This window comes from Erythrolamprus reginae, chromosome 2, assembly GCF_031021105.1.
Source record: "Erythrolamprus reginae isolate rEryReg1 chromosome 2, rEryReg1.hap1, whole genome shotgun sequence".
Taxonomy (NCBI): domain Eukaryota; kingdom Metazoa; phylum Chordata; class Lepidosauria; order Squamata; family Dipsadidae; genus Erythrolamprus; species Erythrolamprus reginae.
Window position 1 is genome coordinate 284,129,960 of NC_091951.1, and position 14,053 is coordinate 284,144,012.

Genomic DNA, 14,053 nt, shown 5'->3' on the forward strand with positions numbered 1-14,053 from the left:
GATAGATTTACATTTTTTATGCTGATGCATGTGTCAGAACTTTGCTATGAAAAACTTGAATTTTGTATTTAACTAAATTTGCAATTACATCGCTATATGCTGGTCATGTTCATTTCAAATGAATAAATCTAACTCCTCTTAATGTTGAGAATTAGAGCACACTAGTCCATATCACCTCCAGGCAGATGCTATTACAAACACAGGCTTACCTATCATAACACAGCACTTGGCTATTAGGATTAGAAATAAATATTTACCATTTGGACCACCCTAAAATAATTGATTAGTATATATGTATGAATATATAATTTCAAAGAAAGGATTATTTTTTTCAAATAAACAGGTTATTTTGCATTCCTTACCCAAAACAAGATTCTTTGGGAGTAAGTAGCATAAATGAGAATTAAGAAATAGCCATGAGGAGATGATGTTGCTATCAGCTTATACTGTTGCATTCTGTTCTGGGGTAATGTATATTTTAATTGGTATTGTGTATGGATGAACATGTATGCATGTGCACATATCCATTACCAGTTGGCATGTGGGATTCTTATACAGAAAGAATTTTACAAAAATTCAACTAACTGAACAGATTTTTCTTTAACCAGGGGTAGGCAAAGTTGGCTCTTCTATGACATATGGACTTCAACTCCCAGAATTCCTGAGCTAGCATGATTGGCTGAGGAATTCTGGGAGTTGAAGTCCACAAGTCAGAAGAGCCAACTTTACCTACTCCTTTTCTAAACCATTGCTCTGGTGTGACTAGGAATCACATCTAATTTCAGTGAGTTCCTTTTATTCCTAATGCAGATGGATTTTAACTTATTTTACTTTATTTCAACCTGTAAGTAAGTCGTATTTGCTCCTTATTTGTCTCACTGAAATTTCATCCTATTAACTTCCACCCAATTCTTTAATCTTTCAGGATATTTAATAATCCTTTGCTCATTGCAGTGTGATTTGCATTACTGACACATCATTATATGAAGGTATTCAAGCCATATATTACAACCTGTTATGCTAGGCTATCCGTTACAAGCCCCCAATTAAGTCCAAAGTAGAAATTCAAACACACACAGTTATAAAGTAAACAAAGTTGGTTTATCAAAAGGAAAATATTGTCCAAACGCACTTTAATCAGCCAAAGTGCTCTCCCATAGACCACAAGCTTTGAATGCTGTGAAAAACATAAAGCAAAAGAAAAGCAGATAAAAGGCAGCTATGAAGACGTCACAGCCACTCCCTTTCAAGCGTCCTAATGCTGAACTTAACTGAATTGTTCCACAAAGTCCTTATAAATCCTGAAGCCGTTCACAAAAGTCTTTGTAAATCCTGAATCAAACCACAAGTCTCTCTCACACAAAACAGATAATCTCCCACAGCGAGAGGCAACAACGCTGGCAATTTATCAGCAGCCCCATTAGCCTAATTTCCCCAGCCACAGATGTTCTCCCTTGTTTTCTATAATACTTGCACAGTTGTTCCTTCCTCGTCATAAACCTGCATCTGTGAGCATCTATGATTCCCTCCTCTTCTGAATCTAACGATGATGATGATGGCTCACTAATGGGGAAATTAGCTAATGGGCTGCCTGTAATTACCTCCTCATCCGATCCTGCTTCACTCCCAGAATCTTCCCCTGACACAGAAGCTTCACTGTCTAAAGCTGTTGGCAGTAAAACCGGCCTCTGATCAAGTGACGATTTTTCCCACACCAACCCCCATAGTCCTTGGAGCAGGAGCTGGCCCAGAGCCAACCACAACAATAACCTATGTGATAGCTTGGTGATAGACAGACAAACAGATTGACCAACAGATAGATATTAAACTAATTATGGAGATGCATCAATAACATTACTTTTATCTAGATGTTTCTGAATAACATACTTTAAAAAAATAAAACCATCCATTTCACATTGCACACCTGGTAAAATTCATTATGACATTCATCTATAAAGGTAAAACGATTGATAATATGATATATAGGTAATATGATTGATCTGACTGGCAGTGCCCAATGTCTCAGAGGTTGCTGCAATGTCGTTTGTCCGGACCCAGGGGAAGAGCCTTCTCTCTGGTGGCCCCGACCCTCTGGAACCAACTCCCCCCAGAGATTAGAATAGCTCCCACCCTCCTTGCCTTTCATAAACTCCTTAAAACCCACCTCTGTTGTAGGGCATGGAGGAACTGAGATATTCTTTCCCCCTAGGCTTGTACAATTTATGCATGGTATGTTTGTATGTATGATTGGTTTTTATAACAAGGGTTTTTAGCTGTTTTACTATTGGATTGTCACATGCTGTTTTTACCACTGTTGTTAGCCGCCCCGAGTCCACGGAGAGGGGCGGCATACAAATCCAATAAATAAATAAATATAAGTGGGAGTCAAGCTTTTCTCCAAGGAAGACCTGAATGCAGGACAAGAAGCAATGGATGGAAACTAATCAAACAGAGAAGCAGCCTAAGATTAAGAAGAAAATTCCTGATAGTTAGAACAATTAATGAGTGGAACAACTTGCCTACAGAAGTTGTGAATGCTCCAACGCTGGCAATTTTTCAGAAGAGATTGGACAATCATTTCTTTGAAATGGAATAAAGTTTCCTGCCTGAGTAGAGGGTTGGACTAGAAGATCTCAACGGTCCCTTCCAACTCTGTTATCCTGTTATTCTGGTCTGGATGACAGAATTGGCCCTTCCTTCTAAGGATGCTAAATGAAACATTGGTGTTGAAAAAATAGAAGTACATTTCTTTTCTCTTTTGTCTCTCTCACACATACACCTAAATGCTTTGGAAAACTTAATAGATATAAAATATAAATCCTCAGGTTCAAATACATTTATTTTTAAAGCTTTCTGAAGTCATTTATACTGCTAAATAGAAGCAACCGAAGAACAATTTAATCCTACTTAATATTAGCAGTCTTAATATTTCAGTTATATTTTTTTCAGCACGTATTATTGAATTTTGTGGTTTTCATTTTCTTTACAAACAAAATGTTCTTCAGTAAAAACAGATATTTATACACAGGCATGCAAGGAAGACTTCTTATTTAAAATTCACTTTAACAAAATGATACAGTGCAGATTTTCTAACCATGCTATTATTTTTCCTAAAGATGATAAGAACTTAAATACAATAACTACAATTTATTAAATACAATAAATACAATTAAACTATTTGCACACATATTATACCAATAGTTGTTTAGAAAGTATGAAATGCATAAAATTAAGTTTTTAATATTCTTGAAAGAAATAAAACAAACTAAATAAATAAATGAAATTCCTCCTTTCAATAGTCTATATTATACAGTGTTCCCTCAATTTTCACGGGGGATGCGTTCCAAAACCTCCCACGAAAGTCGAATTTCCGTGAAGTAGAGATGCGGAAGTTAATACACCATTTTTGGCTATGGACAGTATCACAAGCCATCCCTTAACACTTTAAACCCCTAAATTACCATTTCCCATTCCCTTAGCAACCATTTACTCACCATTATTACTGGTACTCACCATTGAATAAGACACTTAGTGATCTTGATATTTATAAACATAATTATTTATTAACAATAATTTTTTGTTGTTATTTATTTGCAAAAATTAATAGTTTGGCGATGACGTATGACATCATTGGGTGGGAAAAACTGTGGTATAGAAAAAAAACCGTGAAGTATTTTTTAATTAATATGTTTTGGAAAACCGTGGTATAGGTTATTCGCAAAGTTCAAATCCGCAAAAATTGAGGGAACACTGTATTGCTTTTAAAAGAATGAGGAATTCTTTCTTTTTTATTTGTTATGTCACTGTAACAAAGTGATGGCGAACCACACATGTGTGAGTGCTCACACCCATAATTCAATGCCTGGGGAGGATGAAAACAACTTCCCCATCCCACGGAAGCCTTCTGGAAGCTGGAAACAGCCTGTTTCCCAACATTTGATGGCCCAGTAGGCTCATGTTTTGTCCTTCCCAGGCTGCAAAGGCTTTTCTGAGCCAGGAGAGGGTAAAAATGTCCTCCCTCATCCCCCCAGAGGCTCTCTGGGAGCCAAAAACACCCTCCCAGAGCTTCTGTGTGAGCCAAAATCAGCTAACCAGCACACACATGCACGTTGGAACTGAGCTAGGGTAGTGGCTCATGTGCCAGCAGATATGCCTCCATGTGCCACCTGTGGCACCCGTGCCACAGGTTCACCCTCACTGCTGTAACAAATAAGTAGGTTCTGAGGCTTACATACTGATTAGTTTTTACTCTGTTAGCCATCCAGAGTCATGTATAGGAAATGGACGAGTTATAAATTTGTTAAACACAGTAAATGAATAATTAAGTAGCAGTTTTCAGTAAGGTTAAGGATAGCATTGCATGGAGATATGAAAGATGAAATAGATAGAGAAATGACTCGTTGCTATTAAATGGATTTGATTTAAGTTTCATTAGTGCCATAAATCAAATCTCGTCTATGGCCATTTCTGTATTCCCAATCTACAGTATCTGTCATATTGTCTTCCACAGTGCTATGGAATTTTGGAATAGTTCCCACTTCTGAAAAATAATTTTTGGGATATTTGTGGGAGATTTGCAACATGCTGATAGCCAGTAACTGATATCTCAGTTGCCTTAAAAAAAAAACACCTCTCACTACCCTGGTTAAGAAGGAAAGTATTATATTACTAGAGACAGGGACTCTGTCTTGGAATTCATTCCTCTTGTGCCAAGTATTCAATTGCTTTAAAATTTTTGGCCTGACCTTTTGGACCTGGAGTATTTTTATTGGCCTCCATGTCATGGTGATTTATCTACATAGTTCACAATGCAGACCAAGAAATGAAAGCATAATGACCTTTTCTTCTAAGGTGAGTGGGCTCAGCATATTTTTGATGCTCTGTCACTTACAAGACTATTCAAGCATTTAAAAGATTAGGCAACGTATCTGTTACACTGGAGGAAAAATAAATCTAATGGACTCAGCCAATTGATCTAGTTAAGAATCAACATAGGTATATCATGTAGTATATTGCTTTCATTTTATACATTCTCTCTCTCTCTCTCTCTCTCTCTCTCTCTGTATGTATGTATGTATGTATGTATGTATGTATGCAGTGAAGGGCTACCAATTTTTTTATTACCACACTGTGGCCGTGGTTTATTCATTTTCTTTCAACATCTTTCAGTGCAAGTTGGGCGCTACCCCACTGCACTCCCCTTGTCCAGGCAGTAGCCCACCCCTGTATGTATGTATGTATGTATGTATGTATGTATGTATGTATGTATGTTTGTATGTATGTATGTATGTATGTATGTTTGTATGTTTGTATGTTTGTATGTTTGTATGTTTGTATGTTTATGTTTGTATGTTTGTATGTTTGTATGTTTGTATGTTTGTATGTTTGTATGTATGTATGTTTGTATGTTTGTATGTTTATTATTATTATTATTATTTATTCGATTTGTATGCCGCCCCTCTCCGAAGACTCGGGGCGGCTCACAACATGTAACAACAAATCATAAATAATCCAACAGTTTTTAAAATGTTTAAAGATTTAAAAGACCCCATATACTAACAGACATACACACACGCATACCATATATAAATTAAACATGCCCAGGGGGAGATGTTTCAATTCCCCCATGCCTGACGACAAAGGTGGGTTTTAAGGAGTTTACGGAAGGCAGGAAGAGTAGGGGCAATCCTAATCTCCGGGGGGAGTTGGTTCCATAGGGCCGGTGCCGCCACAGAGAAGGCTCTTCCCTGGGGCCCGCCAACCGACATTGTTTAGTTGACGGGACCCGGAGAAGGCCCACTCTGTAGGACCTAATCGGTCGCTGGGATTCGTGCGGCAGTAGGCGGTCTCGGAGATATTCTGGTCCAGTGCCATGAAGGGCTTTAAAGGTCATAACCAACACTTTGAATTGTGACCGGAAATTGATCGGCAGCCAATGCAGGCTGCGGAGTGATGGAGAAACATGGGCATACCTAGGTAAGCCCATGACTGCTCTCGCAGCTGCATTCTGCATGATCTGAAGTTTCCGAACACTTTTCAAAGGTAGCCCCATGTAGAGAGCATTACAGTAGTCGAACCTCGAGGTGATTAGGGCATGAGTGACTGTGAGCAGTGAGTCCCGGTCCAGATAGGGCCGCAACTGGTGCACCAGGCGAACCTGGGCAAACGCCCCCCTCGCCACAGCTGAGAGATGTTTTTCTAATGTGAGCTGTGGATCGAGGAGGACGCCCAAGTTGCGGACCCTCTCTGAGGGGGTCAATAATTCCCCCCCCCCAGGGTAATGGACGGACAGATGGAATTGTCCTTGGGAGGCAAAACCCACAGCCACTCCGTCTTATCCGGGTTGAGCTTGAGTCTGTTGACACCCATCCAGGCCCCAACAGCCTCCAGGCACCGGCACATCACTTCCACCGCTTCGTTGACTGGGCATGTTTGTATGTTTGTATGTTTGTATGTTTGTATGTTTGTATGTTTGTATGTTTGTATGTTTGTATGTTTGTATGTTTGTATGTTTGTATGTTTGTATGTTTGTATGTTTGTATGTTTGTATGTTTGTATGTTTGTATGTTTGTATGTTTGTATGTTTGTATGTTTGTATGTTTGTATGTTTGTATGTTTGTATGTTTGTATGTTTGTATGTTTGTATGTTTGTATGTTTGTATGTTTGTATGTTTGTATGTTTGTATGTTTGTATGTTTGTATGTTTGTATGTTTGTATGTTTGTATGTTTGTATGTTTGTATGTTTGTATGTTTGTATGTTTGTATGTTTGTATGTTTGTATGTTTGTATGTTTGTATGTTTGTATGTTTGTATGTTTGTATGTATGCTTGTATGCTTGTATGCTTGTATGCTTGTATGCTTGTATGCTTGTATGCTTGTATGCTTGTATGCTTGTATGCTTGTATGCTTGTATGCTTGTATGCTTGTATGCTTGTATGCTTGTATGCTTGTATGCTTGTATGCTTGTATGCTTGTATGTTTGTATGTAGGTCTGATTTAGATTAAAAACATCAGACCAGTTGCCTAAACAAACCAATCAAGGTATGATTAATTTGTTACAAAAAGTGTAATTGATGTTTAAAAGGACTAAATAGTTGCACAATAGTTGCCATAGAGATTGGTTAAGGATCAATTCAGAAAATCAATGAAATTTTCCAATCCTATGGATTGAACAGGGCATTTGCACTGCTTCTGTGTACATGAATTTGTCTTATTTTCTGTAGGAAGAGAATTAAACATTTTCTTCTCAAAGTCTTGGGGAATAGCCACCTGGTTATGAAAAGGGATACGGTCTACAAAATTTGACAAAAAACTTTACAAGAGTTTGCATGGAGATGGATATCTACTGACATGGAAAAGGGGCATACATAAGTGCACTGATGTGCCTATCGTCCCCTGTCCAATTGTCTTCCCTTATCCCTTATATCATATATATTCTCTCCTTCACATCTACTTCTTTTCTTTTTTACTTTCTATCTTTTTATATATTACTTGCCTGTACTAAATAAATTAGTAGAACTTATTACTTTAATAACCAAGTGATCAAGTAATCCACTTGTCTGACATGCTGAGTCACATAACAGTTATAGTGTTTATTTGTGATTTCATGCTTGTGACTTTATAAATATCGAATCTGCCTTATATAGTGGTCCTATATTACAGCTTAACCTTTAATTGATTATTAAATTGAGCAGAAAATTTTGTCTTCTGCAGTCTGAATTTCTGTTTCAGTTAAAACTAGGACCATTTTTACAACAACCAGCTTAATATTTAGGAGTACGGAGACCTATGTTGGAAGGGCAGAAAAGCAAGTGGCATTTGTTCTCTATTCATAGCTCTAATTGAAAGAGGGAAGTGGGAATCTTGGAGTTTTTGGAGTAGTGCCTTATATCTTTCAAATGGGTCATAAACATTTTAGTGATACTTCATGTTTGACATACAAGGATGAGATAACAATCACTTCCAGGGGGACATTGTTTCTTGCAGCGGTTACTATCTTACCAACTACTGAGAAGAATTCTCATTTTTCTTTGTTCTTGACAATACCAGGATGTTTTGGGAATGAACCTCAATTTATTTATGCTGCTTATATGAAAGCGTATCAGAAGATTTATGGAAAGACACCCCCTACCTTGAAAGACCTGCCTTTTAAAACGAGTCACTTAAAGATTGCGCTCTTGCTAAATTGACATATAGATTGTTGCCACTGAAATACTCTAGGTCATTTTCCTTCACAGATAACTGTTATATCAAGGCTGGTCATTTGGCCCTGAAAAGTCATCCTTTCTGCAAGAGTTAGATTTGTTTAAATAATTTAAAAATAGTACTTACCATTGTTGGATTAAACATTTTCCAGTCAACTGAAATGGATATGTAGTAAGCTTTTGCTATATTTTAGTGAAGCACTCTGTGTTATGGAAATGTGATTTCCTTCACTGAGGTGAATGGGTGTTGTGATTCAGCCTGAGGCTGCTCAGGGACCAGCTGTGTCTCTGCTGGCTCCATGCCCGGAGGAGGATGACAGCGCAGAGGAGGGGGCTGAACAGTCGGACGGGGGAGAGGAGAGTCAGGAATGGGATGAAGGAGAACAGCATGAGAGCCCCGGGGAGGGGGGCTCTCCCCAGCCAGTAGCTTGGAGTCATTAGGTGATGACTCACAAGCTGTCATTGACATGAGACAGAGACATTCACAGCAACGAAAGGAGCAGTTAAAGAAATATTTTCACCCTTGAATTAGAAACAGCTGGGTTTGGGTGTGGTCCTCATCAGCAGGGTTTAAAAGGCAGGCAAGGCCTTGAAGCCATGTGGAGTGTTATCAATTGGAGTTGCGGTGACCTGTTTTGATTCTCAGCGTCTCTGATCTTGGCTTGTGGCCTCGCAGTCTGGAAGACTCGTGGGAGGAGTCTGTTTGCTATCTACAGCTTTGTCTTGGCAGCAAGAATTGCTTCATGGACTATTCCCTTCGTGTATATATTTGAAGTTCCAGCGTTTTTCCTGTTTGTAAGGACATTTTCTGTTACCTGTGTTTTCCTTGAATTATATAAACTGCTTTTGCCTTTTACCAGTGTGTCTGGCTTCTCTTTTTGGGTTGGTATTGGCTTCTGGAGTGACCCAGACAGAACAATGGGTGGCTTATTTCCTTTAACAGAATGCATTGTGTTCCTTCAAAGGCTCATCTAACAGCATCAGGAAAAGGCATCTGCACATTTGCAGTACATGGTCCATAGCCCTTTTCTTGTGGTTTCATAGATGAGCGGAAAAACTATATGCACATGTGTAGGGGATATCAAAAACCTCTTCCAGTTATTACACTCCCTAGATGAGGCTTCCAAATTCATAAAACTGACTGTTTCATTTCACTTCATCTTAGGAGTGAGATGGGTGTATTGGTTCTCCATCTGTCATTAAAGCAGATGAACATTTTGTTTTAGCGCTGAAAGAGAAACAGCAGACTGGACTTCACAAACAGAAAGGGGAAATGTCAACTTAGTGTTTAGAGCCTTTTTAACCTGGAAAAAGTGAAATTGATCAATGGAACCTTTCGTGCTGCTGAGATTTTATAAAACAAAATGCAGGGATTATCGATTTTCTGCTACTCATTGAATTGATGCTATTTTGACTGTGTTGATATGAGCTATTCTTTAGACCCGTGCAAATTGGCTTGGATTCATGTCAAACTGCTTGAAACAGACATGACATGATTCAACATGAGTTTGCCATTTAAGATTTGAATGCACCTGACTCAGTCTTCATATCTTCAAATTTTTATTTAATGAAAAATATATTCACTAATAAATGGGGAAGTTTCAACATTTTTGCAATTGTTACATTGTTTTTTAAATTTTTAGAACACATTAAAATGCCCATTTTTGAATTAGATATCTCCAATGATTTCTCTCTTTTTAATAGTACAGTAATTGTATTAAAGATTATAATCACAGCAGTAAAAACTTACACAAAATAAAGAAAAAAATACAAAAAGAGAAGGTTCAGGAGAAAAAGAGAAAACAGAGAGCAATATAAAAATACAAAAGAAAGAAAAGAATGGCTTTCCTCTTCATCACAAGTATAAAAAATGTAGTAACTTGTCACCTACTCTTAAAATATGTTTTTTTCTTCCTGTATCCCATCTCTTTATACACAAATCTGTAAAACAATATAACTTCAGCCCTGATTACCATAAATTCATTAAGGTTTATCAGAGATAACATCTATTTTAACTTTAATCAAATAAACTTACATTATATTCCTTCCTTTGACTTCTAATATTCTTAATCTTTATTCCATTTAAGTATTCCTTTGCTTTTCTTTTTACTTTGTACTTTATCCCAAAATTCTAGAAAGATTTAAAAAGTTTCTTTGGAAATCTAATACAGGAAAATAAACTTTCTTGGCTTATTATCTGTATTAATTTTTCAGACATTAGCCAGTTTCTTTTTCTTATTTAATGTAATATCTTTTTCCATGCCCTTCTTATAGGCCAGTGATGGTGAACCTTTTTTTCCTCAGGTGCCAAAAGAGCATGCACATGGGCTATCACCCATGTGCAAATTCCCACACCCATAATTCAAAGCCTGGGGAGGGCGAAAACTGCTTTCCCCACCTCATGAAGGCCTCTGGAGGTCGGAAATGGCCTGTTTCCCAACTTCTGGTGGGCCCAGTAAACAGGTGTTTCACCCTTCCCTGGCTCCAAAGGCTTTCCTAGAGCTGGGGAGGGTAAAAATGCCCTCCCCACCCCCCTCCAGAGTCTCTCTGGAAGCCAAAAATGCCCTCCCAGAGCCTCTGTGTGAGCCAAAAATCAGCTGGCTGGCACACACGTGCACGTTGGAGCTGTGCTAGGCCGCCGACTCACATGCCAGTAGATATGGCTTCAAAAATATCATTTAATAGATTCAATGTTAAAATATTTTGTTCAATTCCCTAATTGTGACTTTAGTTTGAGTGTTGTCTTCTTTTAATTATAAACTTTAGTTCCCTTTAGTGTCCATTTTTTTAACCAAATAAAAGTATTTTCTGACAAGAAGGATTCTTTATTATTCATTATTCATTAAAGAGCTTCTTGCTCTTTATTCCATTTTTTTTAAAAAAGTACTTAATTTACTACATAAAATTTATTTCCCTATGGATTGAAGGAAACTCATTCATTGTGAGTGTCAGTGTCAATCCAAGGGTTCCTAATAGCCAAAAAAGCAATGAAAAAGTGATTAGAAAATGAAGTATGCAAACTTGATACCCTTTCAAAAGTGCTGGGCACAGTTTGAACAAAATGATTATCTCCATGTTAGACTGCTGTCTTGCAATCCCCTTATGCAGAACAGTTGTCTGGCAAACCTGTGGACAAACTAAGGGTTTCCCCACAAATGTTAGGGTTAGGATTTTTAAAAGTGAATTTGCCACTATCTGCTTCCAAATATTGAGAGAGAATGACTGGTCCCAGACAGACCTAGAACTCACTATTTCCCACCAAATTGTGTCTTAGCAACGAAGACTCTAGGGAGCCAAATACTGAACAAATGGGAAAATGTTCTAGTGGAAACATAAAATCAAATCTTCCTCATGGTCCTATAACGGGTTCTCAATCTTTTGGCTAAGTTCAAGTGTACTCAAAATGGACTATTTAAAACTAAACTTTTATTTTGTTGGTTACTTTTCTGGCATTTCTGTTTTGACACAATTCCAAAGAATGCCTGACATTGACGGGCATTCTTAGGGCTCTGTGTTTTAAAGATAAGATATTAACTGCCAATTGCTGCATATAATGGTCCTATATTAAAGCAATATTTTCTTTTGTATAACAACAACCATGTTTTCTCACCTTTCACAGATGGATTGTTAAGGATTACAGGGTAGGTCACAACACAGTTATTACTGTTGAAAAGTTTTAATATAGGCCTACATGTTTATAATATAATGTTTAAAAAGAGAGCTTATAATGTCAAAAATCTCATTAAGAGAGTTTTTCAAAAGGATATTTTCCCCAAGAGTAAGGCATAAATGACAGCAGCAGGAATTAATTTGTGCATGCTTCAGGAAAGAATAGAACAATTTCAACACAAGTTCTCTCAGTAATTATAATTATTTTAGAATTGGTCTGGCGTTTCAGATACATAACACATCTTAGTAAGCAGGCACTTAAGTTTGATCATAAATATCATCAAATTACCTGCTATTACGTTGCACTATGGGTCAGTAGGATATATTGCTGAATATGCACAAAACAGCTCTTAGTAAAATATTGGGAGCTATAACCAACCTAATTTAAAATGTTACCAGGAAAATAGGGATTGAAATACATCACCTTACCAAATTTTTTTTTACTGAAAATAAATATGATTTTATTTTGCCAACTATTTAACTTAAATTATAAAATAAATACCTATATTATCATTTAATTAATGTATTAATTAATTTACATGTTGTGATTCAGTCAGAATTTTATCCAGGCTAAGGGTACAAAGTGCTGGAAAGGGCAGGGAGTTGAAGTCCACAGGTAATGGCATTACATGTGGACTTCAACTCCCAGAATTCCTGAACCAACAACAAGTCATAGTTGCCCATCCCTATGCTAAGTAACTGGTAATTTGCATCCTTGAAGTAAAGTGAAACCTATTAGCAAGGTGACATGGAAATTCCAGCAAAGATTTGTTTCAGTCAGAATTTGAATCAAATAACAAATGAGATGTAATCTAATTGCAATTTTTAGAAGTCAAGTAATAGACATATATTATATATTTTTAAGAATTTTGATTGTATGACCTCTAGGCTCCCATTTCTTATAGATACACAACTGAGCATCAGATAGCATTACAACTTAATTTTAAATTTAAATAATTTAATCTTTGCTGGCTCACAGTTATTTTCAAAAAGACCAATGTACTGTATTTTTCAGACTATAAGACACACCAGTGTGTAAGACACACCAAGATATCAGAGGTAAGTAAGGAAAAAAAAGTGTTGCCCTCCCTGGCTCCCAGAAGCATTCTATAACCCTCCCAAACCCCCTGTGTGCCCCATTTTTTGTAAAAAACAAAACAAAAACGGGGCCATTTTTTGCAAAAATGGGATGCAGTGGGGGTTCAGGAAGCCAAAAATGGCTGGATTCAGTGTATAAGATGCACCAACATTTCCAACCTCTTTTAGTGGTTTATTTATCAATTGCAAGGTGTGTGTGTGTATGTGTGTGTGTGTGTATGTATGTATGTATGTACATATGTATGTATACACACACACACACACACATATACACCCTGCTGAAAAAATAAAGGGAACACTTAAACAACACAATATAACTCCAAGTAAATCAAACTTCTGTGAAATCAATCTGTCCACTTAGAAAGCAACACTGATTGACAATCAATTTCACATGCTGTTGTACACATTCAACTTTGTACAGAACAAAGTATCCAAGCCCCCTGGCTGATGAATGTTATGTGTGGCTGAAGTCTGAGTATGTACTTTTGATTTTAAAAAATATATTAGGAATTTTAGGTTAGATTTTTAGCTAATTAACTGAATTTGTCACTGTGTTTATTATTTTTATTATATGTTGTAAGCCGCCCCAAGCTTTTGGAGAGGGGGGGGCATAGAAATCAATCAATCAATCAATCAAATAAATAAATAAATAAATAAATTTGAATTGGTAAAATGATAAAATGTTGTTTCAGTGATTGATTGATTGATTGATTGATTGATTGATTGATTGATTGATTGGCTGACTATCTGACACTCAAACAGAGGCTAACTGATGCCTTTATAGTAATCCACAACCAATTTAGCATTCATGCAGATAAAAGCTTGATGAAAAAACCCATAGAAATCATAGTGCCATCCCTCTCCCCCACCCACACAATAGTCAAACTGAAATATTCATCATATTGGAAACATTGGTGAAAACTTTATCAATCCTATAAAATACTGGTTGTAGAAAGAAAGGGGGTGACTTCTGACTAGAATTTGTTCCTTCCAATTCTAAATTTGTTGGGGGATATTTCCACCACTCATCTCCAAGACCTGAAAGAATCTCCAGTTCCTTTTTATGGGACTGGGGCTTGTT